A 15,000-nucleotide genomic window follows, 5' to 3' on the forward strand; every position below is an offset into this window, starting at 1 on the left:
ACCATATCCATTTTTACTTTAACCATTTTGTAGTTCTGAATTTTGGAAGATGAGTTTTGAAATTATGTTTACTGATAAAATATTTTTTGAAACTTTGTAAGCATAAAGCAAAAACTTATCAATATTCTCTGTGTACCATTTCATCCTCTTTTCATTCCTGTTGTACCCATTTCAAAAACTATTGATATTAACTTATCATTTAAATATAATAATAATTTGAGTAATACACTAATTACGAATATCCCGTCAAATTCAAACTATTGTTTACAGTATTCTTTGCAAAGATCGTAATGAAATTTATGTAGTGCAAATATGCCATATCAAGAGACTTCAGGAATAATGGCATTGCAGGTTATTAGATTAAGACAGGCCATGCTATTAGCTGAGATAAATCCTCGATAATCTGCAGGGTCAAAGATCACTGCAAAAGGAATATGCTGGAATCCATTTTTACTGAAGCCACGTCAACAAGGAATTTAAATCTCATTCCTGGATTATCCATTGATCCTCTCTCCTTGTCTCTTTTGCTTAAAGAACACGGCACCCACATTAACGATCTGTAACCTTGGCCCCCCCCTTTTGTTTTTGTATATGTAAACGTCTGTCAACTTCTATTGTATTCAGTGTGAACTTGAAAAAGTATATGCTACGAAAGTACTTGTTCCAAGTCCCCAGTTTTTTTTATCCACCTTTCTACCGTGGATTTAAGGATATTCCCAAGCACGTGTTCCTTCGTGCGGCAGTGATATATATTATATATATCTATATATATATTATATATATATATATATATATATATATATATATGTAGATAATATATATAGTGTATGTATATATTCATACATACATACATATATATACATACTATATACATGTATACATATATACAGTATATATATATATATATATATATATATATATATATATATATATATATTGTGTGTGTGTATGTAGTACATGCGCGCATGTATCATATGACGTCTTGCCTACCTTGTGCGTGTGTATGTAAACGTATATGTGAACTTATTTTTGTTCTAGCAATTATAATGATTGATCAGCCTTACAAATAAACTCATGTTAAACTTTACTATAGGTTCGGGAAATAAAATCTTCCCTTCGTTATTTGAGTAAGCAGCGAATTTCAAAACGAAATGCGTTACAGCTTCACTTTAACAGTTACCAGAATACCTAACATGATTCCGATTTTCTTTAGTCTTTGCCTAAACGGTGTGATTATTAATTGTGACTGCCGTCAACTCAAATCCGGTAATGAAAGGTTTTGTTGGGTGAGGTTGGATATTGCCTTATCCTGGTTACGACACTGGACTTTAGAATACCACATCTCTTTTCCTGCGTATCTTTTTCATCCTGAGAGACTGACGTGGTCTTGTGGAGACAGAGAAAGTTTGCACTCTAGATACAGCTAGTAATGACTTCCATGAAGTGATTGCAAGTGACATTGAAAGAGGCAAAGATACCGAGAGAGAGAGAGAGAGAGAGAGAGAGAGAGAGAGAGAGAGAGAGAGAGAGAGAGCGTAGCGTAGAGATGCACTTTCTGGCGACATCAGGCAGCCTTTGCCCGAACAGGTGAGGAGGCACGCGCCACATTCTTTCAACCCGTAAACGTACTTTTCGTCGCATATTATTCGCTTTTAGGGATAACCGCAAATGTGCCTTGCAACTGTTTGGTGGAGGCATCTTGCGTGCCTCTTTAAGCGTTATTTTTAGGGACAGATGATATCCATTGAGCTCGTCTTCATACATTTTGAAGTGGTGTTCCTCGCTGGGCCTGCGCTCTGCCGAAAGTGAGAGAGAGAGGGAGAGAGAAAGAGAGAGAGAGAGAGAGTTGAGATGATGGTGAGCGAGGAAGGTTCATTCAGTTGTGACGCTCGGTGATAGAACGGTGGTGGCGTTGTGCTGGGTGGAGCGGTGGTGTGGTGGTGACACTGCGCCCCAGGTCCGTATTTTGATCATGGTGCTCTTGACGTCATGTGAAATAGAATTATTGTTCTCTGTGCCTGAGGCCTTGCCATAAACACTTCCAATCAGGAACCTCTTGTTAGATTTTATTTTTTTGTTTATATTGTTATGTTTTCGTATTTCCTTCGGAAAGGGTTGTGGGTAGACCCCCACTGAGTGTCATTTGGAACAGGTTGTTTGGGTGCAGGGCATTGGCATAAGTGTGTCAATCGGTGGCTGGCCGCGGTTATTGACGGGGAAGAGGTGTCTGGGGGACCGAACAGAACGAACGGTCGTAGTCTGGACGGAACGAGATGCAGAGGCAGCCAGGGAGGGGAGGCTGCGGCGGCGACAGTGTCACGAAAAGAGAAGAATCAAAACAAATACAGTGAAAGCGACTCAGACCTCTCTATCTAGCTTTCTCTCTCTCTCTCTTTCACTCTCTCTCTCCCCCTTTCTATCCTTCGCCTCTCTCTTCTCTCACATCTCTCCCTTCCACTTCTCTTTGCTCTTCATCTCTCTCCTCGTCGATTACCTTCTGCCGCTGGTGCCGTCTGCTCATGGCATTGCCCTGCACGGGGGTCTGTCCACTATCTTCGCGCTCTGATGTGTTTTCCTCGTGGAACAGCGGCACGAACGCGAGGGCTGGTGTAGTCTCTGCTGTAAACATGGGATGACCTCCATCATGACTACATTGTACCGCATCGTAAGTGCTCGTACGCCTTTCTCTCATCATTCTGCCATCACTTGCACTCAACAAAAGTTATTTTCATTCAGGTACAATGTGAAATGAACCTCGAAGCGACAAGCCATCAATCAAATCTATAGGGAAATAAATAAATTATAAATAAATATTAGACAACTAATAGGTCTCAGTAAAGTAATATATATATATATATATATATATATATATATATATATATATATATATATATATATATATATATCAGCTAGTTATTAGAATTTCTTGTGCCCTATTTATACTTTTGAATATTCTTTATATAATTTTGCAGTTTCTGGATAGATGTACGTAATTTTGATAGTGAGGAAAATTGACATAACTTGTCTCTTTGAGGTTTTCACGATTTTGTCACAGTCAATTTGCAATGGTTCATATTCAGTCAGTATTATCCAGATGGCAAAATCGTGTTTTTAATTATTTTTGAATTGTGTAACTTAAGAATTAATATAGTATATGGTATTCTGTTTGTATTTGTTTAGCAACCACTACATTGGCATTGTTGATACTGAATGTGTTATAATGATACGTGACTAAATGCCTGGAAATTTAAATATACTTTACCTTTGATTTATGTGGCATATTTATTCAAATGCGCATTTGTTCACGAGACCTTCAAGGGATTGACACTGGAATCTCGCAGTTCCGATGCTCATCCCGTTCCATAAATTTATTTTGAAAGTCTTTATTACCTATGAAACGTATGAAAATGGTCGTTGCACCTAGTGAATTTAAATTTCTAATTTTAGTAATCACGCGGAGTGTTTATATTACAATACTCAATGGAATCGCTATGGAGCGGAAGAAAACAGGATGACAATATTTACCATAAAAGTAGAAAAATTTAGGAAATTTCTTCGCGTCCTTTGACGCACAAGGATTTACATAAGTATTCTGCATCGGGGTCAGATGCTTTTGAGATCCCCGCGAGAGAAGTGATTTGTATTCACGGTTGACCTCTGCAGTCAAGGGTTGCGTAGATTTGGAAGGGAATGAGATAGAAACAGAAAGTCAATGTTTGTCGAGAGAGAGAGAGAGAGAGAGAGAGAGAGAGAGAGAGAGAGAGAGAGAGAGAGAGACAGCTCAGAGATATCAAGAAATAATGGCAGTTGTGAGTTTCTTCAGAAGAAAAGGCGACCCGAGAACAAAGCAACAGGAATGTGAGATGGTTTTCGATAAGTTGGCCGTGTGTAAGAGCTGGTTTATTTTGGAAATTTATTAAAGGAACAGATGAAGAAAGTTCGCGTGAGCGCGCAAACACAATGTCTGTGTTGACGTCACTGCCAAGGACATTGAGGGTGCAGAAAGTCGGAGAATGTCATATAGAGGGAGAGAATAGAGAAGTGACATCAAAAGGGAAACAATGGGGTAAAAAAAAAAAAAAAATACCTATGATAAAAAGGGAGTCGGTTGGGATGGTAACGGATAAAAAGGAAAGATTTTTTTTTTTTTTTTTTTTGTAGGGAGACGAGGCAAAAAATGCTGTTGGATTTTCCGGGAATAGATGGAACTGAAAAGGTGATTGGAAAGAATGGAAATCATTGGAATGGGGTTCGCGAAAGAAATTAACATAAGGAGTGTGAAATAAACTGGAAAAAAACGTGATATATAACATATATATATATATATATATATATATATATATATATATATATATATAATATATATATATATACACACGTACATACATACATACATACATTTAATGTGTGTGTATTATCGTGAAGTTCTATCGGCGGTTCGAATATACCAACAAGAAACAGCAGAAAAATAAGAGCTAGGAAAAATCTCATAATTGCAAATGATAGTTATGAAAAGAAAACAGTGCGTCCTAAGAGTGCAACAACACTACGATCAGGCAATCGTTTCAACAGCAAAAGGGTTTGATTGCAAATTACCAAAATAATTCTTGTGCGAGGAGTCTTGCATAACGTCTGAGAGGAGGTCTGTTCATTTCTCAGAAGGCGTCAATAAGGATGGTAGGTGAACCGATCCGCAAAGAAGGAATAGGATGTCGGCAAGGAAATGCATGAGAAGAGAGAGAGAGAGAGAGAGAGAGAGAGAGAGAGAGTATGATTAATTCAGTCGGTCAAGTAATGTATAGCATGGATAGAAAGGGGGAGGGAGGGGGGGGGGGGGGGGGGGCGAATGGGGACTCGGCATTCACCTGTTAAGGCTGTGGTAGTATTTTTACCTAGAGGGCACAGCTTCCCTGATGTGTGTGTGTGTTTGTATGTCTGTATGTCGAAGTGTGTTGTGCTATTAAAGGTGTGTGGTGGCGGTAGCAATGGGGAGAGCGAAGTCGGCGGGGCGCATCCCTCCCTTTGTTGGTGGAGGGGTTTTGGAGGAGCATTGGTGGGGATGATGATGACATGCTGGTAAGGGGTGTGTGTAGTGGTCCCAGGGGAAGAAGAGAACGTGCTGTAGAGGGTATGCCTAGTGTGTGTGCTGTGCCTACATCAGATGTGAACGGAACAAACATTGGATGTTGAATGATGCACCTTTTGACACGTCATTGTTGATAATCGAAATGGAATGCGCAGTCTGATGTTCGCATCTGTTTCCTGATGCCTACATCGAAAAAGTATTCGTTTTGCTCTCTTGCTGTGTCTTGGATTTCCATCATTAACGCTTTCATGTAAAAAAGTAATTTTTGAAATCGTAGTAAAATCTAGATTCTCTGGTGACGTCACGCATTATAGAATTGGGTACGACAATGAAATGGAGGCAAGCGATCATTCATTGACGAGGATAGTTCTACAACGCCTGTTATAAAATATACGGAGATTAGATGTCCGCGCGCCCTCAACGATGACGATCCCAACGGATCATGTTCGAAGCTGAAACGCCGAAGTCACTTACTTACCTACATGGGGGTATTTATGGGGTGGCTGGAGTGAGGAGCTATTTTTGCTCTCAAGGAACTACTGATTCATTGTCAGATGTACGGGTGTGAGGATGACATTGATGCGGTTACGTTATGTGTGCGTGCATTCATACGTACACACTCGCACACTTACACACATAAACAAACATTACTATATATATATATATATATATATATATATATATATATATATATATGTATATTAATTTATGCAGAATCTACTGGTCACTTTTTACCAGATATAACATACAACTGTAATAGCCACAATGTCCTCTTAACTTCTTGAATTCTTTGCTCTTTTTTGGATACGCTTTGTCACTACAAAGCCTGAGGACTATGTTTCGGTCGTCTGGCAACAGAAATATAGTTTTTTAAATGGGCTTTTTGTACTTGATATCGTGTTTTAAACAGAATAATTTCATTACTTTATATATACGTATATATATATTATATATATAATATATATATATAATATCTATGTGTTTGTGTGTGTGTATATATATATATATATATATATATATATATATATATATATATATATATATATGGTATATATATAAATATATATGTTGGTGTGTGTGTGTATGTGTGTGTATAATATATAATGATAATATATTATATATTTAATTTATTGTGTATATATATCTTAATATATATATATCTATATATATAGGATAATAGGTTAATATATTTTATAAATATATATGTTGGTGTGTGGTGTGTGATGTGGTGTGTTCGTATGTGATTGGCGTTCGGAACTACTCACATCTATTTACTAGTGTTTTTACTTAGCTCTCTGATTACGGTTGTTTACTTGGGAATTTCGGGAAATTGATTTGATGAAATGGCGAAACCGATTACTAGCAGAGAAACGATTAAATTACTCAGTGTGGGTAGATGAGCGGATCTCTAGTATTCTTGAAATGCGCCTCTCAGTAGTAGTAGTAGTATAATGGAGTCAGTTGCCCGATCGGCGGGGCTTTGCTCTGCCCAGAAAGTGCGATATTTAGTAGGAGTTCTGTTCCTTCGTCGGTTTTGTGGTTAAGAGGATGATGATCTCTTACTTCCTTCGTGGCTCTAAGTCCAAACCCTCTCCACCTCTCCTTTTTCTTGGGTTCTTCGAGTCTGGGGTAGAAAAAGGCACTTGACTACGCTTTCCATGGTTTTGTATTTTATCATATATATATATATATATATATATATATATATATATATATATATATATATATATATATATATATATAATATAATGATGCTGACTTGTGTACGGAACAGCTCAATAAAACAAATATGCGTAGTATTTCCAATGCACTAAGAATCGAAGGACATTTTTTTCTTCGTAAAAAGTAATAGCTGCTTCTTTTAGGGCGACATAAGAGAAACAAGGTTTTTAAGCGGTCACCCAAATACTGAACAGACGCGATATACTTTAATATACGGTATGTAGTGTTTATGTGTGTGTATATATATATATATATATATATATATATATATATATATATAGTATATATATATATGTATATATATATATAGTATATATATACATATAATATATATATATATATATATATTATTGGTTGATTGGTTTGTGTTTCTGCCATCGTTATCCGTATAAGAGTGTACATTTGACCAAAACCAGTTTTAGTTGGTGTTTATTATTTATCACAGGGATATCTGTGGTCGATGAGAGGTGTTAGAGAGAAATTTATTAATGATTCTTAGCAAAACTGAATTGCTGGCATTGGTTTCTTGTTAAAGTTTTACCAAAGTACTCGTTTAACGCATAAGTAAAGTCTAAATATGTACAAAATTTAGGTTAATGAATAAAATTTGTTTGTTTAGTGTACGTTATCCCGCTTTGTGCGTGAAATGTTGAATTAGATTACCAAGCTTATTCATGTACCGGATCAGGAGGGATCTATTATGGCTGGAGGCGAGAAACAATATTTCAAAAGCACTGCGGGTTTGAAACGCACGAGGTTTCTTGCGTTTCATTGTTGTTCTATTATAAATGCAATGCTCGTGAATAAGTGCAGTATACTTAAAAGTGTACAAGTCTTGTTAAACTGACGCAAAGAAATAAGTAAACAATGCGCCGAAGTTTCTTCGGCGCAATCGAGTTTTCTGTGCAGCATGTATTGCTGTATGAGCTGCGGTTCCATGAAAATTTCGGCCGCGGCCCGGTGGTGGCCGGTTCTACAGACTTACGGTCATGACTAACTTCAACCTAAAATAAGATAAAAGCTACTGAGGCTAGAGGGCTGCAATTTGTATGGTTTAAGATTGGAGGGTAGCTGATTAACATAACAATTTGCAGCCCTCTAGCCTTGGTAGTTTTTAAGATCTGAGGGCCGACGGAAAAAGACAAAGCCATCTCAATCTATTTCTTTTACAGAAAACTAGAAAACGGTCGAGCCGTATTGTACGTGAGGTGATTTACATTGTCGAGATCCTCGACGTAAACCCTTTACTCTTCGCATTTGCAGAGTAGCTATAAGGTTCTTGTTCAGTTCTCGAATGAAGGCATATTCCACTATAAAGGGAAACGACTACGGAAACATCAACATCTAAATGCCATAATAGTATTAAATGTTACACTTATGGTTCCAGAAGAAAAAATTTCTGAAATTTCTCAAGAATATATATAAATGTAGTGACGAACCAAGGCCATTCTTGTATACCTGATCCAACCATAACAAGGTAACAAAAAAAAAAGGAAAGAAAATAAAAAGGAGTAACTTATTATTCCCTCACCGTTATAAAATATTAGCTAACAGTTTGTTAATAGATAAAAGAAATTCCTCAGCGTATGACGGGAAAATTTCTTTTGTCAGCTTTTTTTTTTTTTTTTTTTAACTGCATACACATATATTCCTCCTCCCCCTCCTCCTTAGTAGTTAGATTCGTTGCCAAAATATTTCAATTTTTTTTTTCTTTTTGTTTTTCACTCGAAGGGGTGCGTTTGCCCTTGGGCATGATAAGCACGAACAAATGTTCGCTGAGGGACGTCGTTGGCTTTTGGTGCAAGTTTCGTGCACAAAGCCTGACGGGGATTATTTTGGCTAAGGTTAAACACTACAGTGTGTTTGTCAACAGTTGAGATTTATTAGGTGTGTTGTTGCCGCTCCGGTGCACGCTCTTGTTCTCTATGTTTTATATATGTATATGTATACGTGTATGTGTATAAATATATATGTATATATATAAATATAAATGTGCAAATCAGAATGTACATATATAGACTCATTTGTATGTCAGTATGTATATAAATGCATATATGCATTTGCATACATACATACATCCATCCATACAAAAACACATATTTTTTTATATATATATAGTATACTAGTATATATATAGATTATATATATATATGAATATATATATATACTAATATATTATATAATATATTATATAATTTTATATTATTAATATATTAATATATATATATATAATATGAATAATACAATATAGTATGTAATATATATAACATTTCACACCACACTATAATATATATATTATATTTATATAATATATATTATATATATAGAATATTTATATAATATATATATATATATATATATATATATATATATATATATATATATAATATATATGAGAAACTTTGAGATTGAGGCATTACAAACCATGTTGTACTTTGAAGTGGCAATACTAGAAGAATGTGAAGCAATCGCTATGGCTATGGGATCATTTCGGCATTGTGCATATCGCTGTCTAAGGTGCAACGCTATATGGTAAGTTTAATCTTAATGGGATTTGATACTATTTAATATATAATTATGTATGTATGTATGTATGTATGTATGTATGTATGTATGTATGTAGTAATATCGAAGGTTTCATCTAAGCTGAGCCGGTTATTGGAGGTATACAAATTTTAAAATTTAATTTCTCGAGAATATTATACACGGATGGCGCTAATAGTGACCATGTGTGTCTGTGACGTCAGCAAGATGGCTTAAGCAAATCTTTTTCGTCTTGCCAGAACACAATCGCCTCGTTTCGTGAAAGTCTCATTGTTTTTAAGGAATAATTCTGTACCTTCTTAAAATAGCGTTAGCTCTTTTGTAACATGGAAGTTAATAAAGAATAGAGTATGAAATGTATTGCTTATTATTTTATTATCAGTTTTGGCAGATTCGTGTGGTTACTGTCAAAATTGTGGTCATTTTAAAGAAATATTTCTGTAAAGCGTCGAGCATTATCTGGCCACAATTTTAATTCATATTTATATATATACGCAAGATGTTGTCGGAAAATGATTCTCTCTCTCTCTCTCTCTCTCTCTCTCTCTCTCTCTCTCTCTCCACGAGACCTCCAATGAAGTTATAGTTAATGCCGCAGTGACGGCGTCACAGCCGTTTTGGGAGGCAGTCAGCGGTGGTACCTTTTTGATCTTTCTTGCTAATCTTGTTTACTAACATATCATGTCCCCAGTCATTTTAGAGGACCCGTGCTCACAGCCTTACTGGCGTTGGGTGGAGTGGTTAATTGGCTTCCATTAGCCAAAGTTTACCAATTTAGAAAGTTTGTTTTTGTTATTGTAATTTGGTCGGTTAGTAAGTCAAAAATAGGAAATTGGTTTCTTAAAACTTTCATTATGAAGTGCTTGAATTCACTTCTTCTTTTTCTTATCAAAATCGCTTCACTACTGAATGATCGGTTTTCTGAATGATGTGGAAGTAGAGGTGATAACTGTGGGAACAGAACCTCAGCGATACCTAAGCCCTGGCGGAATGGAAGGCTGCGTGGCCTGAGATATTGCCTCTATGTATTGAATTGCCAGGGATCTAAAGGAAAACTGGTCACGATGAATTTCAGCGATTATGACGATAATAGCTCAGTTATTCGTATGCAGTTGCTTCACGAAATTGATTTCAGCTTGAGCCACCTGTCAAACGAATTAATATTCTAAATATTTCGTGGGGATCATTCCAACAAGCTGAAAAGTATTGCAATAATAACCATAACGTGAAATGAACCACCTTTGGCGGCGTGGATGTAAGCAGTATATACAGTATTATATACTCGAATTATGTAATGCCGGAGATAATGTGACTTTCCCTTTACTCCCTTTTTGCTGTGAGCTTTTGTGAACGGCTGCCTTTTGCTCTCTGCTACTGGCAGTATCTCTTCCCTCGAGCGAAAATCACGTCCCTTGGTAGGAGCTTTCTTTTTATTACTTCAGTGTTCGTTATAGAACACCTAACACAGAACGACAGGCATCTGCACAGTTAAAATGCTACTCATAGTAATACAATAGAAAGAGCTTTATGTTCCGGTTAATATAGGGGACAAAAAGGATCCTTTTGACTGACATCTTAAGCATATTTGAGAAAACGTAGATAACAACGCCTGGGCAGTAAAGGTGTTGTTCTTAAAATTGGCATAATGTGACGTAGACGGAAAACTATAAACAAGCGTCCTGAATTGCGTTATAATAATAATAATAATAATAATAATAATAATAATAATAATAATAATAATAATAATAATAATAATAATAATAATAGTGTATATTGCATTTATCTCTATTTTCCTTGAAACTTTGTCACTACGATCCCGCTACCAGCCTATATAATTCCAGCCTGTATCTGTCCTGTGAGTCATTCTGTCTGTGGTCATGCTAAGGAGAGACTTAGCGAAACGTGAGTTTAATTAAAGAGACTTTAAAGTTTTCCTTGCTTTTTTGGTAGTCTACCAGAAAAGAAAACAATTATAAGGAAAATAGAATTGAAGACATTATAATAATGAAAATTTAAATCTATGCAGATGGTGCACTACCTAGTGTATATACCTCAGTGGATTATTATTATTATTATTATTATTATTATTATTATTATTTTATTATTATTATTATTATTATTATTATTATTTACTGAAACATTTCATTGAGGCAGTAATCTAAATGGGTAACGAAAAATAAAATATTTTATACAATACTTACACCATTGTCAAGACGAACATTTTCGAAATGTTTGTATAGTTTTTCATTCATTAGGTATTTGACATAAACATAGACATCTGGCGGTGAAGTGTAGTTGCTTTAGTTCTCTCATTAGTGTTTTTCTAGATTTCGTTGAAGAGTGTGGCTTTTGAGGTACTAATACTGTACCCTTTTCAAGTGCTGACTCTCATCTAATTAGGAACTGTAGGTAGGGAAAGATTCTCTTCTTTTTTCTTTTATAACTGCCCTCTAAGTACTCCCATAACTTGGAGTGGCCCTTGAATCTTGTGTTTTTACAAGGATATTTTTATTTTAATTATTGGAGAACTGAATTAGGGTTAGTTGTACATTTATCATCTTCATGATTTTAGTAGATATATATATATATATATATATATATATATATATATATTATATATATATATATATGTATATACATACATATATATATATATATATATATATATATATATATATATATATATATATATATATATATTTGTACTCGTGAGGTCCTCTGGTCAACTCTTCTCTTTCAAGTGTTTGACTTTTTGAAGAATGAATAGAAAAAGAGGTTGCACGTTCGCTCTCTATATCAGCAGTGGAAATACATTAAAGTTCATCGTTCCTCTGTAGAAGAGTAACTGAATTTTTGTTCCAGAAATAATGAGAGTAGCCAAGTGGAAGTGAATGCCATTAGAATTTATTCCTGATTGACATTTCTTATTTATGACTTGGATTACTGTGGAATTACAAGTAGTTCATGAGAGTAGGTATGGCAGATGTCCGAAATGAAATAACATTGCAGTATCAGTGGCAGAGAATGAGGAAGAATGATTCCATTACAAGTAAGAACAATGTTTATTATAAGGATAATTTTTTAATGTGTCTGATCTCTAATAGAAACAGAGAAAACGTTGCAGATGTGGGAACTGTTCTTAATAGAATTTATTTGGAAGAAAAAGTCATGGATCGCATTATTGTAACGCTGATGGGTAAGAAGTGGAAGGAAATCTTTCAGCCGTAATTGATGCTTAGCTTTCTTTTCCCATAGGAACAAGAAAATGGCATTTATTGCGATACTTAATTTATGCAGTCGAACGAAGATTTTCGATTTGTTTAATGGTATGAAGTAATGATGAGTTGTAACGTTGTAAATATTTATATAAAAAAACTTATAAAGAGTAAAATCTTAGACTATTTTGATACTATAGTTGAAAAGTCTTCAAATCCTTATGAACCCAACGCATACTTGTAGTATTTCTCTTTTCCGAAGGAGAGAGAATCAATTCCACATTGTATTTGAATTTCCCATAATATTAAGATACATAAGTTTCATCTACTAGCGCTGAACTAGAGGAATAGGTTATATATTTTCGACTTCGCAGAGGAAGTTGATTACTGAAGTTTTCTGATCTATCAAGAGCATGGTTGCGCACGATAATACAGAGGAGCAGCAATGCGAGTGAAGGCTAAGTAGCGTCTCTCTCTCTCTCTCTCTCTCTCTCTCTCTCTCTCTCTCTCTCTCTCTCTCTCTCTCTCTGACGTAGAAATTGAATTTTAATTTTTTGTAGATTCTCTAAAGTAGATGAACACGACGAAGGCTTTCTTTGGGAATAATGTATTTATTTTAAAATTTCTTATGCGTTTTTCTTATGCATAGGAATTGTTACGTTGAAGGGAGCTCATTACAGATTTTCTGTATGTAAATATGACCAAATGGTGTTTTAGTTGTTTGGCGTTTGGCGGACGAACGTTCAATACAGTAACGGAAGAAATGTGGCGCACAGAACACTTCTGACATGTTGTTTAAAATAACCTAATATTACGTAAATAAAACCTGTGTAAAACTTTGAAATTGGAACGCAAATAATAAGAACTTATTCTAAAATATAGCTGATAAAATGAGGAGCAAATGCAACGTTGTACAAGGTTCAGTTCACACATCGACCTTATTTCCGACAAAGCTAAGAGTGGTCGATAATTGTTGTGGAGGCAGCGTTCTCGGCCGTTCTGTTGCTGAGAGAGAAAGTGTGGGCTGTTGGTATTAACTGGCATAATAAGGGCGACGTCTTTTGAATTGGACTTGATAATTGAAAGTCGCATCCTAATCTTCGTGAATAATCGTGTCTTGACGTCTAGGAACTCCCCATTACAGTAATCAAATGTTCCCTAAAGTTGAGACGGAGGAGAAAGAGAAATTTTTCCGTCTTTGATTACTGAGAATCCTTAAATTGTCATATTTCTCTCTACTCTCTTTGATCTCTTCTCGCTTCTTGTAGCTGTTTTTTTTCATTTATTACCTTATTTCATTTAATACTTTTCAATTGTTTCCTCTTTAGATTATTCGGAAATGTCTTACTATTCTCTCAGTCCTTCATTACAATTTGCTCGCGCATCAAACGTCTTTCAAACGATTTTTGGTTGTAAAACTTCATTAATTTATTTAAGTGTTGACAATTTCAGTTATTTAAGTGTTAAGATTGTCTTCTGATTAATTGCGATATTTTTCATGTAAGGAGTTAACACATTTGTAATTGTTAATGTAATGACTGTCTCATGCAAACCTTTGCTGTGTTTGCGTGTCTGCGGCATGTAGAATTTTAGGGTTTGATTTTATCCTGATTTGAAAATTGCTTAAACGTAGGTTTTCTTTTCATATTATAATGCCTTGGGTTTATTTGTATTTTATTTTTTTAGATAACGGAATACCCGTTAATGTCAGTGTATTTGGTGTTGTTGGTTTTAAAGAATTTTTTAGTTGATTGGTTTAGAAGCATAGAGGAAATTTTTAACAAGTTTGAAAATCTTTATGTTCTTTCACGATACTGAGTATACCAGTTTCACTCTTAACCACCTGTCAGTGACAAATTGGTATATACAAATCGCTGCAATAATTGCATAATAAAATAGAACCCATTGCGAAAAACTCACTGTTTTCTATTAACTTTTAGATGTTAGAAATGGCTTTATTGGCCATAGTAAATTCAGAGCAGCCAGTTTGAATATATTCGAGAAAGAAGCCCAAAACATCAGGATGTGAATGAATCATCGGATCCCCCTTTTGGCGTTTGACTTTGGGAAACGTGTATGAAGTTCCAGTGGTTCTATGTTCCATTATTGCACATTCTATGGCACGTGTTATTGTGTTTGGGAATCATTTCAAATGACGTCGTTACAAGACGTTACCTTTCAGTATCCGCCGACGACAGAAGAATAAATGTTGGCGAGAAAATAAGATTCCTTGAATGGGGCCGCCGGACTATAAAAAGAACTTGGGCTTTTTCGCCTGTGCTGCGTCGGCAGCGTTTATGGATCCGTGTTATGCCGAATGCTGGGAATAAAAGAGAACAGATGGGAAATGAGAGCGGTTATTGCACAAAACTTCATCTTGCTTTTTTGCCCGGAGCTAAGAGATAATTGGTCTATTATCTCACCTGCTGAGGC

The 15,000-nt window shown here is 35.4% G+C and overlaps 1 protein-coding gene across 16 annotated transcripts in view; it reads left to right on the forward strand.

The window, feature by feature from the left end:
- LOC135216344 (eye-specific diacylglycerol kinase-like) overlaps positions 1–15,000 on the forward strand; it is an 818,192-nt gene that overhangs the window by 451,974 nt on the left and 351,218 nt on the right. For 2 of the 16 annotated variants that reach the window (XM_064251562.1, XM_064251570.1), the window contains exon 1: positions 1,922–2,665. The exons of 11 other annotated variants lie outside the window; for them this stretch is intronic. The gene's annotated coding sequence lies outside the window, so the exon portion shown is untranslated. Of the gene's footprint in view, positions 1–1,896; positions 2,666–15,000 lie in introns of those variants that run through there. 3 more of the 16 variants (XM_064251563.1, XM_064251569.1, XM_064251567.1) reach the window with 3 other exon arrangements.

The sequence above is a fragment of the Macrobrachium nipponense genome, chromosome 6 (genome assembly GCF_015104395.2).
Source record: "Macrobrachium nipponense isolate FS-2020 chromosome 6, ASM1510439v2, whole genome shotgun sequence".
Classification (NCBI taxonomy): domain Eukaryota; kingdom Metazoa; phylum Arthropoda; class Malacostraca; order Decapoda; family Palaemonidae; genus Macrobrachium; species Macrobrachium nipponense.